The sequence below is a fragment of the Larus michahellis genome, chromosome 21 (genome assembly GCF_964199755.1).
Source record: "Larus michahellis chromosome 21, bLarMic1.1, whole genome shotgun sequence".
NCBI lineage: Eukaryota > Metazoa > Chordata > Aves > Charadriiformes > Laridae > Larus > Larus michahellis.
Genome location: NC_133916.1, coordinates 7,428,371 through 7,442,333, shown reverse-complemented (window position 1 = coordinate 7,442,333; position 13,963 = coordinate 7,428,371).

Here is a 13,963-nt window from a genome sequence, read left to right as displayed (position 1 = left end):
GCCTGTGAATGGCTTCATCCTTTCTAAGTGTGGCTGTGTGCCTCTCGCAGGCTCGCTCTTGTCTCCGAGAGCACAAAAAGTAATCACCCACTTGGTGGTATTGCTGGGCGCCACGCAGCCTTCTCAGAGAGACGGGATTGAACTCACTGGAGAATAATACCTGGCTGATTAGCGGGTAAAAAAGCCCCAGCAATGGAAGCCCGAGCTGAGGGCTGGTGCCTGCAGGCCTTCCTCGCTGCATCGCCATCCTCAGCAGCGCGGCTGCCCCGTCCTCCCGTGCCGAGACATGGTGGGTGGGAGAGTCCCGACGGCCACCACGTGCCACGCAGGGCAGCCAGGGAGCCACGCGCGTGCAGCGTCACGGGCTTCGCGCTGGCCTGCAGTGACACGGGTACGTGCAGCCACACGGGTACATGCAGCGGTGCCGGGGCAGCCGGGACGAGCGACCCCATCTCTCCCCGCCAGCGCTGGCAGAGCCTCCCCAGGCACCACTCAGCAGGGGGACGCAGTGGCTCCTGCCATCACCCACGGTGGTGCGGGCACGGCTTCTACAAAGCATAAACCAAAAATAGATCAGAACCAGGTTTTATTTACTTTCAGATTTATGCAGGTGTGACAGTTTTTGCTCTCCAGCTGTGCATTAACCTGCATAGCCTGGGAACACGAAGTCATGCCCAAACAACCGAGATGGTACAATTTCAGATTGGATTCCTGGCCTCGTGACTGCAGATTACAAGACTCCATTTCTTTTCCAGCATTTGCTGGCTAACCTGCTGTCCTGGCCCAGCTTAGGCTGATTCTTGAATTACCAAAGGTACTTAACATAATTCAGAAAATCTCAGCACTACCTGTTTACACTCAGCTGAACTGAGACATTATTTTTCCTGGCGAGATATTTGAGCGGTGCGTGAAATCAAACATACAAAAGGTTAAGTCTGTTATTCACAAAAAAAATAGACCCCAAAACCACCATGTCGAAACAAACGCAGCAACAACATTCACGGCCTGAGGAGACAGGGATTTTGTCCTCAAGATGAATATTACAAACCTGTTTAGAGGTTCCCGTAGGTCATTTACCAACACCACGTCCCAGGAAAGAGCTTCCCCAGCACCTTTCCTCAAGCTCTTCAGTGCACCGCTGGCAGCGGGGGCAGGTGCTGGGGCTGCGGGAGGTGGCAGTCGGTATCGGCCGCGCGTCGGGCCATCGCGCCAGGCTCAGGACGGACAACGTGCCGGTGACAGCCAGGAGGAGCTCCCCGGCTGGGTCTTTGCAGAGGGAACGGCCGGCTGCGGCTCCCCGTTCCCCGTGGGGCTCCCCGGGAGGCTGGGGACGGGCAGTGCTGCGGGGGATGCGGGCAGCCCCTGGCCACAAGCCCGGCTTTGCCCCGGGGCCACCTTGGTGGCTGGCTCCGGCCACAGGGCTCCTGTCCTGCTGTGCCGAGAAGGTGACCGGCATCCGACAGCATCCTGACGCCTCCGGCTCATGCCAGGCTTTGCCTGTAGGACCTGGAGCCACGGCCCTCGCGTTCAGTTCTTCTTAGGTAATTTACTTGGCTGAAACGCGCCTGCGGTGACTAAACCTCAGCCTCAGAAATATTGTAAGCTTGCAGAACACTGTTTACTTATTGCACTAAAACCAGGGTTTCCGAAACATCGCGGGGCTTTTTCACGTTCCTTTCACACGTGAAGCCAGAAGTCAGTGTTTATTAGTGGGACCCCGGCACCGAGTCCCTGGATACCCATGGTATTTTGTGCCGTTGCGTTGCTCATTCGGCTGGCGAGTGCCCTGCCTGCCCTCGGCACGGCGGCGTGCGCGTTCGCTTCACTTGCCTTCAGAACCGCCCCTGAAAAGGGTCCCTCTGCTCTGCACGAGGCCTTGCAAGGTATTTTGAAGAAAACCAGGGTATTGTAAGAGCAGAGCAGCAGGCAGATTTCAGGTTGTTTTTCTTTTCTATGCAGACGTATGGATCCAGGAAATCTTTGGAGACCTTGAAGAGGAAAAGTGCCTCCCTTGGAATCCCTAAACTGACGGCATCTCTAAGAATAGCCTCTGAAGGGAGAGGGAAGACGAGCAACACGAGGAATTCAGCACCTTTTCTTACTGAGCGATATCCTTGAAATTTAAACAGCAAAATACTGTGCAGAATGAAGGAGAAGGGGAACAGCCAGTCACGCGGAGGACATTTGGAGGAGTGTGCTATTATGTAAAGCGAGCCAGGGAAAGGTTAGCAAATACCACTCCTTCCCCGGGGAGCCCTTCTCTTGCAGGAGTCATTAGTGCACTGGCAGGATAACGGATCCTCTCCGCTAATTCTCTAGGTCATAAGCAAATTAAGACAGAAAAGCTGATCCGCTATCAATCTACATTAGGCACAGCTGACCAGCTCACCTGTTTGGTAGCTGCTGTTTTACAGAAAGGGTAGGACTGGAAATACCAAAGTCCTGCTGTAAAACCGAGCGCGTTTCCGTCTTGGCTGGGCCGGGCCGAGGAGCACTGAGGGCAGAGCTGGGGTTCAGCCTGCTCCTGCCGGCTCAAGAACTTGACACTGGGTCACGCTAATGCAGCTTAGGGTTTGGAAAGGGAAAGACCAAGAAAACGTTGTTCATGGGACATCGGAAACTCCATCCCCAGGCGGGAGCGGGTGAGCGAGGCCGGCGGGGAGGCAGAGCCTTCCCTGGGAGCAGCCCGGGTCCCTCCCAGCGTGGGCACAAAGTGCTTTTAATAACTGACCATATAAACTGCTCGGCGAGATTAAAGCAACCCACTCACGGGGAGGATTAAGCGCGGGTCCGGAGCTTCTCCCTCACATGGACACACCACTCTGCGGACGAGTGTTCCGGGCACGGCGGGGTGCAGGGAGAGCGGTCCCTCTGCCGCAGCCGTCCTGCGGGAATCGCCCCAGCGTGAACAGCAGACGAGACCCTGATCTCTGCGGGGATGCAGCCTGGGGCTGGGTGCTGATGGGCTTTCGCCAGTTCCACAGGAGGGAGGTTCGGTCTCTGTCCTGCCCCTTCCCATGGAAGCAGTTTGCTCCAGGAGCCATGCCCAGACTCTGGGCCAGTGGCCGTCTCAGCCTCTCACCGTGCCTCAGACACTCACCTCGTCTTGCGGGTGGCCAGGGAGCTGGCAGGGCTAGGAGCCAGCCAGGAGGGGCAGTGCCAGCCCCCACAGCATCCTGCTCGCGACCCCCAACCACCCTGACCCAGCAGCAGCTCCCAGCGGGGATGGCTGTGGTGGCACGGGGCCCTGCGCCCCGAGAGCACCCGTCGAGAGCAGCCCGGGACCCCCCATGCACGGGACCCCCTGCACACCTGGGGCAGCAGCTCCGTGCCCTTCGCTGCCTCGCCGGCGCGTTGGCCATGGTGGGTCCCGGTGGGGAGGCGGCGCTGGAGGAGCCTCGTGCAAGAGCTTTACTGCACGGCTGCTTTCGTGGGGAAACGCATCCTCTTCCTACCTTCGGCTCCGCGAGTCACCTCGTGCTCACGCTGCGGCAGGACACGGCCCAGGCGCAGCAAACCTCGTGGAGCAGCAGAGCAGACTTCAAACAGAAACGCTGCCTGCGAAACCTCCAGAGTCATATTTGCAGTGAACAAAAACACCCACCCGCACGCAACACAGCGTTTCAAATCCTGCCTTTAATCTCAGGTTCCAGTAACAACCTTCTCCCCATCCAATTACTTGTCTTACAATTGACATCGCAATATTAAATTCCTAAGAACTAAAGCGCTTTGAAAATATAACCTACTTTAAAGCAGACAAGATTTATAGTGGAAGTATTTACTTTCTAGTCCTTGACGCTATCAAAGTCACTGATGCCTCATCAGCAGCTCCTTAAAGGAGGCCCCCAGGCACGCGGAATGGCTGGCATTTGCCAGGCACCGTTTGCAGGCTGGAGCCCTGCGACAACGGCGGAGAACATCTCCTGAGCCGGGCGCGCTCCCGCGGGCTCCGGTCCCCTGAGGCTTCGGAGTTGGGTTTGGAGTTGGGCTTGTCCACTGTTATCTCACGGGAACTGCAGAAAACGCCTTTGCTGGCGCACGGGGAGGAGGTCACTCAGCATCCTTTGTCAGGAGTCGCAGCAAGACCCGCCGCGGGGCACCAGCGAGTGCCTGGGTCTGGGGCGTGGGTATGATTTGTTGGGTCAAACTGTCTAAAAGTAAAGAGCAATTAGCCACACGTTAGATAAATGCTGCCACAGCAGGGGCCTTGTGCAGCACACATGGCTGCACAGTGACCGGTCCCAGAGGAGGACCCGCGGTGCTGGTCCCCACGGCCCGCGGCTGCTGCGGGCGGCTTTGGCGCTGCGGGCTCACACTGCGCAGCTCTCGCATCCAGGAGCAGCTCAAACGTAAAATGGGAAATCTTTCCACTGGCGCAAGCAGCAAGTCTGAGACCAGGCAGGCAGCAGCGCCGCTCCTGGTACACGTTTCTGCCTGGCCTCCTCCCTAATCATAAATTGCTGCGCTAACCTAAATGGAGAGGCATTAACTTCCACTCCTGAAACAAGGTGCAATTAGTTGGGCATAAAAGAACACTGAAGTGATGCTAATTACCCTCTAAAAGACGAATAGAATCGAGCCAGAGAAGCAGAAAATTACTTTTGTGGGAAATCGGCTTCGGAGTTTAGGCCGAACCAGCAGCGGTGGCTGGACGGGCTGCGCCAGGTTCAGCGCTGCTTCTCCTCCTCCCCGTGCCCAGCCACGCCGCGAGCAGCACCCGGGCACCGCAGCGGGGGCTGCGTCCCACCCGCACCCCCCTTTGGCCGTGGACACGACTGGCCGCCCACGTGGCTCTCGGACAGGGAGCAGGCGGATGGGAGGATGCTGCGCAGCTGCAGCGTCTCAACGCCCAAAGTGAAGAACTTGTCTTTTAACAACGGTTCACGAGCACCTTGACTATCCCATTTTGCGTATTCCTGGAAATGCTCCAGATTTTTAATTAGCCCTTAACTATTCCCTACCCGTTTAGCCGTATTCGAGGAATCTATCACACTGTTTTCACATCCATCCCGCAGGCTCCTCTGCACTGCCTCACGGCACTTTGCTGATCAGTAATTGCTTCCCATAACAGCGTGTAATTCATCACTGACGAACTCTCCTCGCTGCAGCCTGCTCAGAGACGGGCAGCAGCATTGCAGAGGGACCAAACCGCCCCGCTACTGCCTTCCTGGGCAGAGGCAGCTCCTCCAGAGCATCGCACAGATTTGCCCCTGACCCCCCGTGCCCCAGCCCCGTGCCGGGGGTGTTCGCTGCGGTGCTGCCCGGTGCTGGCTGCCGTGGGGCGCTCCCGGGCCCCCAGCACACCTGATGGCGACAGGACTCACGAAACAAACCGGGATCTACCCCAGGTTCACTCTCCTGCAGCCATGAGGAAATCTGTCCGCAGGGCCGCCCGCCAGCCGCTGGGAGCCCAAGCCCCTTCTGACTCCCAACCCTCGGCCCGCCGAGCTCTGCTCTGCGGCTGCCCGTGCCCAAAGCAACCCGCTGCCCCTGCTGGGGTGCTGGAAACCAAACAGGACAGATCGGGGCTTTGTACGACCAACGCGTGCGGCAGAGCCGTGCCACGAACCGCTGCGGGGACAGCCCTCTGCCCAAGTGCTTTATGTGACTTTCAAGGCTGAGCAGCCAAGGTGAGGGGATGCTCCCGCCCTTCAGACCGCACCGGGGAGCACCGCGGCTGCACCGGCGCTGAGGGGGCTCCAGTGCTCAGGCCAGACCCCCCCAGCACGCCCCATTCGGGACTGGGTTTCCCCAAGAAAAAGCTGGGGGCCGCAGGGGGTTTTATCCAGTGCAAACCCACCTGCATCCAAGACCTCAAGGAGCTTCAACCCCATCTGTTCTATGCAGGCAGGCAGCACGCAGTACCGTGGAGCTCCTGGGACTTTTAATAGTAATTAACAATCTGTTCTACTCCAGTCTCGGGGCTAAGGGGCTAAGGGAAGCCGTCTGCTGGGGGCTGCAGCAAAGCACCGGCTGGGACGGCTCTGCCACGGCTGCAAACGCTGCGGAGAGGAGAGCGCGGGCTGGCTCCCTCCAGGGCTGATACCCCCGGAGCCTCCTGCTTTCCCTACAGCTCTCAGAGTTCGTACATATAAAACTTTCATGTTCCCATCAAAGCTACTCCCAGATTTATGCTTATGGGAAAAGCTCATGGAATATGTTGTGGGAACTCCAGATTTAAAAAGGCCATTTGAAAAGCAGTCCAGGAGGCAACCTGCTTCCAGGTCGGGCTGCCGGTGCTCTCCCTGCTCAGGACTGGCTGTACCTGCAGCACAGGCTGCATGTTCCAGCCTGGGTTTGAGCGCTCTTTTCATTTACAAGATGCATTATTTACCAGTCTGACATACAGCTAATTTAAAAACAAGATTTATCAGCAAAAAAAGCAGTGCTTGCTATGGTGGCTTCCAACAAGCGCAGCAAAGCGTTTCGCTGGGCTCATGCTGAATCTGCAGATTCCTGCCCCATCCATCACCAAAGGGATGGATTCCTGCCCCGGCCCCGCAGCCCCCGGGGCTTGGTCCTCCTCGGCCCCTGCCCAGCCCGGGGGCTCTGCTCGCCGGGACACCGCACACAGCCCACGTTGGACCTGTGATTTCAGAGAAGGCAGGCAGAAGGAGCCCCGCGCCAAGGGAACCACCTTCACGGCGTCGCAGCAAGGTCAGCGCCAGCAAAGAACCCGGATCGCGCAACCAAATCCTTCTGGGCAGCCGGGTGCTGAGCCTGAGGGACCCTCAGCCCGTGCTGCTCCATGGCGCCCGCGGAGCCTGGCAGCAGCCGGCAACGCACGCGGGCCCTGGGGCTCCCGCGGGGGGGCTGGGGTGCAGTGGGGGGGCTGCGAGGGGGGCCGGCCCCGTGCCCACTGCCGCAGGAGGTGGTTGCCTTGGAGAGATGCCGAGGGAAGGGATGAGCATTTGCCACACCATTACCCTGATATTAAACGTGCACGGAAAGATAGAGGCGCATCCTGCAAACCCCGCATCCCAGCGGTACCCCCGCATCCCAGCAGTAACCCCCCTCCCCTGCACCCCCCTGCCCTGCGCCCGGCCCCCCCCAGCTCTCCGAGCTGCCGCTTCCCACACCCGGGAGTCGGGTCTGCCCTGCTCCTCCGGCCGCCGTGTACGGCGCTTTGCGGGTACAAACAGCTCCCTCCCGCTGAACAAAGCTGGAAGAGCCACTCTGGTGCCACGGAATTTTTAGCAAGCCGTGGGAAGTGTCAGTCGCTTTGCAAAGGTGCGACTGTTCACAGGGCGAAGCGTAACCGGAGCTCATCGGCAGATCAAGATCCACCCTGGAAATGGGATATCGGCTCTCGGAGGACCATTGTCCTCTCCCTGTGTGTTCCCTTCCTGGCCGGCACCCCCCACCTCGCTCCTCCACCTCCAGCTCCTGGGACCAGTTGTCCCATTAACCAGCATTAACCAATGGCACTTTTGGGTGGGGGCAAACCTCAGAGCAGCCCAGACCCTCTGAACGCAGCAGCAGAGCCGCAGGCACGCGGGCCAGGGACAGCCGTGCCTGGCTTCAAAGCGGCTGGGGGGCCTGTTGCCGCCTCCATCACACCTGCGCCTTCGCTCAGCGACACGTGTGCCCGCGCACGCTGCTCCTGGCATCGCTACCCCCCCACAGCCGGGAGCTGGAACATGCTGTAAACACAGATAAATATTTAATGTTCAGAGAGAGAGTTTTTGTGATGACCTAGATTTCCTTCCCCAGACACCCCACTGGGACCCCAGGGGATTGCGTGGGGCAGGAGCACGGCCACTGACGTGCACGACCCCCCGGGCGCTCACAGCAGCCCCCGGCCCACACGAGCCAGGACAGCGCGTTCTCCCTGCCGGGTGCCCGGTCCTCTCAGGGATCCTGTTGAGCCAAGGCGGACACACGTCTGCAGGTGCCACGCTACTGATCTGCGATGGGAGCGAGCACGGAGGCGGGCGGCAGATGCCCCGCTCTCCTCTGGGGCGCGGGAGGAGCCGCTGGGATGCTCCCGGCAGGATCAGCCCCTTTCCCGCAGCAGGCGGCTCCCCCGGGAGAGGTGCCCACCGAGAGCATCCTGGCCTCGGCACCCGCCTTGCCCCAGCAGCCCTCGGCTCCTCTCCCTGCCCGCCCAGGCCAGGGACGTGCCGACCTCCCCGGGAGCACCTGCCAGCACCGGCAGTGCCGAGGGTGCTGCGCTCCCGCTCCGGCACGCAGCAGAGTTGCGTCCTCCAAAGGCAGCACTGCCTTATCAATAATAAAAGGCAATTTCCCCAGACAGAGCCAGGAGATTACGCAGCCCTTCGCGGTCCTCATCTGCCGCTGACAGGATGGGAAGAACTTTAATAAGATGCGATTTGACAGGAACAAAAAACAACAGCAGCATTAAGGGAAGAATAATGGCAAAGGCAGCTGTCAAAAACCTCATGTTCTCTAACCAGGAGAAAGAAATCAAAGCTGTCAGGCCCCAGCAGAGGAGCGAAGGGCAGCCGACAGGGAGGGCAGGACCGCAGCGGGCACACGGGTGCTGCTGCCCAAGGGGGACCCGGCCACTGCGGGAGCTCAGCTTCGGGAGAGGGAGGACGAGAGGACGCACTGTGACACCAACCCAGCGGAGACCCCAGCGTCACCACAGCCAGCTCAGCACCGCGCCAGCTCCACGGCCACGGAGCCCAGGGGAGGGGAGACACCACCGTGTGCCAGGAGCGGGGTGGGCGAGTAGCGCTGCGTGTCCACCACGGGAGCAGCAGGACACGGAGCCATCTGCCCACGGTCTGCACCGCGCACGGAGGAGCTGCCGCCACTGCCCCATGTGCCGTGGCTGCCGCGGGGGATGGACCTGTCGCCCGGTCTGGCTGCAGAGGGGGATGGAGACGGGCCAAACGCTTTTGCACCAGTCTCTACGAGAACGAGCCAGAGGACCTCTGATGGCGTTGAAAGACAGAGAGATGAAAGGTGTCCAGAGGAGTCGGGCCCTGTGAGGCCGCGCCAGCTCAACGACCTGAGGTCTGTGGCCCAGGAGCTCACAGCAAGAACCCCCTCCTCTAGACAGGGTGTCCCCGAGCCTCGCTAAGGACTCAGGGGAGTCAGCGCTGGCCAGGCAGCGCCACAGCGGTGGGGGTGAGAGGCCGACTGATGGCGGGACAGGCGGTCCTGCCCTGCGGCGTGCGGGGGCTGCAGGCTGATGGCTCGGCGCAAGGTTCTGGGGGGATGTCGCGTGAAGCCCATAACATCCAACACCTCACCAGGAAAGGCATCACAAAACCTTGCAGAACCAATACGTCCCCACTGTCCACCTGAGGTGCCCCATCCCGTCCCTGCTGCACTGATGCCTGCGGGACGGTGTGTGCACCGTGAGAACAACCGCGCAAAGCCCCCGTGCCGCTGGAGCCAGGACCTTGCAGAGCCGCCGCTCTGTGGGACGGACGGACGCTGCTCTCACAGGCTGGGAGCTGCTTCCCCCGGCTGCAGGCACTTGCTTTAGCGTAAGTCACTGCAGGGCCATGACACCCGTTCCACAACCTGCTCGCTCGCGTTGCAGCCGCGGGCAAGGGGAGGCCTTGGGCAGCCAGGCTGGCTGGGTGGTGGGTGCTGCGATTCGGGAGCAGCAGAGGGAAGACCTCTCCATAAGACCCCTGGCACAGCCCCAGCCCCGCGAGGGAAGCGCAGAGCTCTGCGGCCGGTGCTGCTCCTGTGGGCAAGGACAACGCAGGGAGGAAAAACACCAGGCGGAACAGTGACGTCCCGCTTACGAGGACGCCGAGAGCCCCTCCCCGTCAGAAGCACCTTCCCGAGGAGGAGCGGCCCAGACGGCTCTGGCCAGCAGAGCTCATCCCAGCCCAGAGGCTCCGCTGGAAACTTCTCCCGCTCCGGATCCGGCTGTGTCGGAGCATCCGAGGGCAGGGAGGGCCAGCGCTGCCCCGACCCTACAGCTGCTGCCAGGCCAAAGTCGGTCGTTGGAAATCAGTGAAGGGTTTGATAATGGTGTATGCCTGGAAAGACAAACAAACAGAGCTTAATGAAACCTTTATTTTAAAATATGTTTTTTAATTTAAATGCAAATTGGGTGCTGTGTTAACTGTAGGTCACTCGCACTGACACACTGCTTAATTAGCAGGGATGAGTCTCAGGAAGCAAAGGCGGCTAATGGCCGGCCCTTTCCTGTGCATTTGTTTTAAGTTAATTAAAATTTTTCAGAAAGGGATCTGTCCTGCTCTGCAGAACAGCTCCTCGCTCTGTTCAGCCAGTCCTTTCCCAAGCCAAACACGCTGCCAGGGATGCTCTCAGCAGGCTATTAGCTATTAATCGAGCAGGGCACATTTATTTCTGCATCCTGAAATCCCCTTTGGCGAGTCACAAATCACAGCCCACCGTTCAATAGATGCGCCTGCAAGATCCAGCGTCAGGCAAAACGGTATCAACAATAAATCTGAGCAAGGACGCACGAGATTTTTCTAAACGCTGGGGTGAATTACATATATAAGTCTTCAGACAAGACATTAAACCTAATGTGAAATTGAACCTTCAAAGTGATGAGCGGAGCAGTTATCCCGTGTTACACGCAAGTTATGCGCAGGAGGATCTCATTTAGAGAAAATCTGCCTTTGCCAAGAGAGATGAGCTGGAATTGAGAGCCATGATCCGCGTCAGGGCTCTGGGGACGGAGCTTTAACCCTTCCCTCGGTGCCGCTGCCGCCCACCGACCCCCAGCCCGGGGTGGGGAGACCTCCCCAGGGCGGCCCGAGCGGTGAGGCCGGGTGGTGGGAGACGCGGGCCGTGGGAGCAACGGGTGGACGGCGCCATCTCGGAGCACGGAACAGGCGCAGCCCCTGGCCTGGTGCAGCCCTAGGATCCGCTGTGGGACACGGCTGGTCCCGAGCGGGCGGGAAGGCTCCCCCAGCCCGGCTGCGCCTGCAGCCGGCTTCCCCTCAGCAGGGTGAAGTACTGTCAGCTCGCAAGACAGACCCCGATACGAAACGTTATCAGGAGAATGTGGAAGCAGAGCAGGAGCGACCCTGCGGCAGCTCCCCCGGCACGCGGCCGAGCGCAGCAGCCGTCAGGGCCTGTCAATAAACGCTCACAATTTAATCAGCGTATGTCCCTCCACAGAGCAAATCGATAGCATCTCATTGGGAGAAAATGAGATAAACAGTAGCTTTAATAGCGCTCCATTTCCCTGCAAATAGGAGCCCCAACCCGGGGCTGCCTCCCGGGCGCAGGAAGAAAAGGTCCTTGATTAAAGGACACGCTCCAAGGTTGCCTGTTTTTTGCCATGTTGCATTTCATCCCCATTCCCATCCTGACCGGCTCGGTGCGGCGAGAGCGAGCAGACCCAGGAACAGCCGCTCAGACATGGGAAGGAAAAGCAGGCGGCAGCCCAGGGCCCGGCTCTGCCCGGCGCATCCCGGCTCTCGGGGGCTGCTCCCCCCCGGCCTCGGTGTCCGCATCCCGGCGGGTACGAGCTCACCCGCCCCCTCAAGCGCGGGGGAATCCTCGTCTCCAACACGCCGGCAGACGCACACCGGGGGCCAACCGCCGTCCCCGCTCACCCGGGATCCACGGGCAGCCATGGTGCCTTTGCGCCCTCTGCGCTGCCCACCCCGGCAGACACCCATCCACGCTCCCGCTGGCCACAGGCAGCCGCCCGCTTGCCAGGGTGAGCTCCGGCTCCTGCTGCTGGTCCTCCCCGTTAGCTCCTTCAGGGCAAAAGCCATAAAAGTTAGGATTTAGAGTTTATTTGTCCCCTATGCTCTTGTCTGCCTACGAATGCCTATTTTCATTCTGAGAAAGGATCCCGTGTCTCTTTCAGCATCCTACGCGCGAGGAACAGCAGCCCAGAGCCCGGGGAGAGCTGCTGGCCCCGAGAGCTGCGGCTGCCTTGGCACCGGAGCCTGACCTGCCAAAGCTCCGCTGGGGCTCCCACAGACCCGAGGACTCTTCTCTTCCCGTCTCAGCTATTTGCTTACCCCCTTGCTAAGCGCAGACCCTGAAGGACTTGCAACACTGGGTTCGATTTGGCAGCAGGCGAAGCCGTCGCCCCACGAGGAGAGGGGACAGGACCATTTCTCCAGCGGGAGGCTGGAGGGGCCCCAGGGGCTGCTCCCGGAGGAGAGCGTCCCGCCAGGCCGTGCCCTCTGCCCGGGACCCACTCCCCGACCGCCGCGCTGGGTCACCCAGGCCGTCACGTGGCCACCAGCTCCGCAGTGCCCAGGCCCCCGCGCTGCATGTGGGGACGTGTGTGGGGCGGGCGCCCACGGCACCGACCAGCCCCATCGCTCCCGAGCCTGGAGCCTCATCCCAAGTGGCCAAACACTCCTGCGGGAGGGGAGGAGAAGGACCTGGCAGGTGGGAGGAAAGGTGGTTTAATGAAGTATCCAGTATTTTAAACCACTGAAGGATTAAAGCAAGGAAGGGATAGGATCTTCCACAAAAACTCAGTCATTAGTGAAGCCCGAGGGTAGACGCAATTGTTTTCTGTTTTTTCCTCTCTTTGATGACCCAGTTTTTTAATCTCATCAGCACCAGGCTGCAGTGTTAATTTTTAAATATGCTTGGGTAACTGAGAACATTAACTATTCATGATCTTATCTTCAATAGCTGTTGGTTCTCTGACACCGTGCCAGGGTTGAGACGTACATAATGAGCCAGGGAGAGCTGAACTTACCAGGGAAGGTGATAGCTGGTTTTTCCTGAGCATCTTGTTGAAACGACCACAGGATGGGGTGGGGTTTCACAACGCTTGCGCTCCTGGATAACGCAAGGCTTGTGGGGCAGGCTCGCGTCATCGAGGCCACCCCCCTGCAATTGCGGTGGCTTGAAAATACCAAAGAACATGCAAAAAGCTGGGATCTGAGGAATGCCGCGGTCACTGCGAGTGCTTCAGCTCCGGTCCCCTGGGAAACCCCAGCGCAGGCTGTAACTACGCAGGAGCCTCCTGAGCTGGCCGGAGGTGGCTCTGCTGTCCCCTGCCCGCCCAGGTACAGCCCGAGGCTGGGTACCGCCACCAGCGGAACCCCTGGTTATCAGGCACGTGCACTGACAGATAAAGTCAAGATCCTGCACAAAGAGAAAGGGCAGCCCTTTAGCTCTTGCTGCGAAGGGAGACAACAGAAGTACTGACCTTTGCTTATAGCCCAGCTTTGCTTTTCGGATCTTGCAGCGCAGCTCCTACGGACACGACACGCTCCCCTGCGTGTGGGAGTAGACAGGCCACGAGGAACCGGGCAGCACTGCCAAACGCATCGCACGTTGCCACGGGGAACCGGGCAGGGACCCAAGGCCGGGCGGGCAGCGGGCGCGCCAGGCCCCGCCGCAGAGCCGGCTGTGCAGCTGCGGGCAAGGCAGGAGCCCCGCGCGAGCTGGCTGCCGCTCCCACAGCTGCATCTGGGGACGCTCCCTGCCAAGCTGGTCCCCTGGGCAGCCCCTGGCCGCTAGGGCCGGGAGAGGAAAGCCCCGCGCTGCAGGCTGCCATGTGCTGTGCTCCGACAGCAGCCTGCCGACCAGGTGACTGACTCGTGCGTCAGGCTGCGCGTACACCCAGCTCTCCTGGACCACGCTTTCCTGGGGTGCAGACTTCACCTGTCAGCAAGAACAGAGGAAGAGGCAGGTACAGGAGCTCGGGATACCTTGGGAAAAGCTGCGTGGTGCCGAGAGCTGTGAACAGGTAAAACGGGGCAGCATACAAACTGGAGCACAGGAGAGCAAACACAAACCAGCACAAGAATACAGTGATAGAAACACAGTAAGTTATTCAAGGAAATAAAAAACTTACGCTGCCTTTTAGGAGGGCTGGTAGCTGGTAGGGTGGGAGGCAGGCACCTCTCCCTCCTGCGGCAGGTACGGGGGGATGCTCTCGCCAACGCATTTATGCTGAGTCTGTCGCCAGAAAGCAAATCTCTTTGGTACTTCAAAGGATCCGCGTAGCGGGAGGAGAGCGCTGGGAGCACAGCGATCTGCGAGTCTCCTGGCCCAGAGTCAGCGGCGCGGT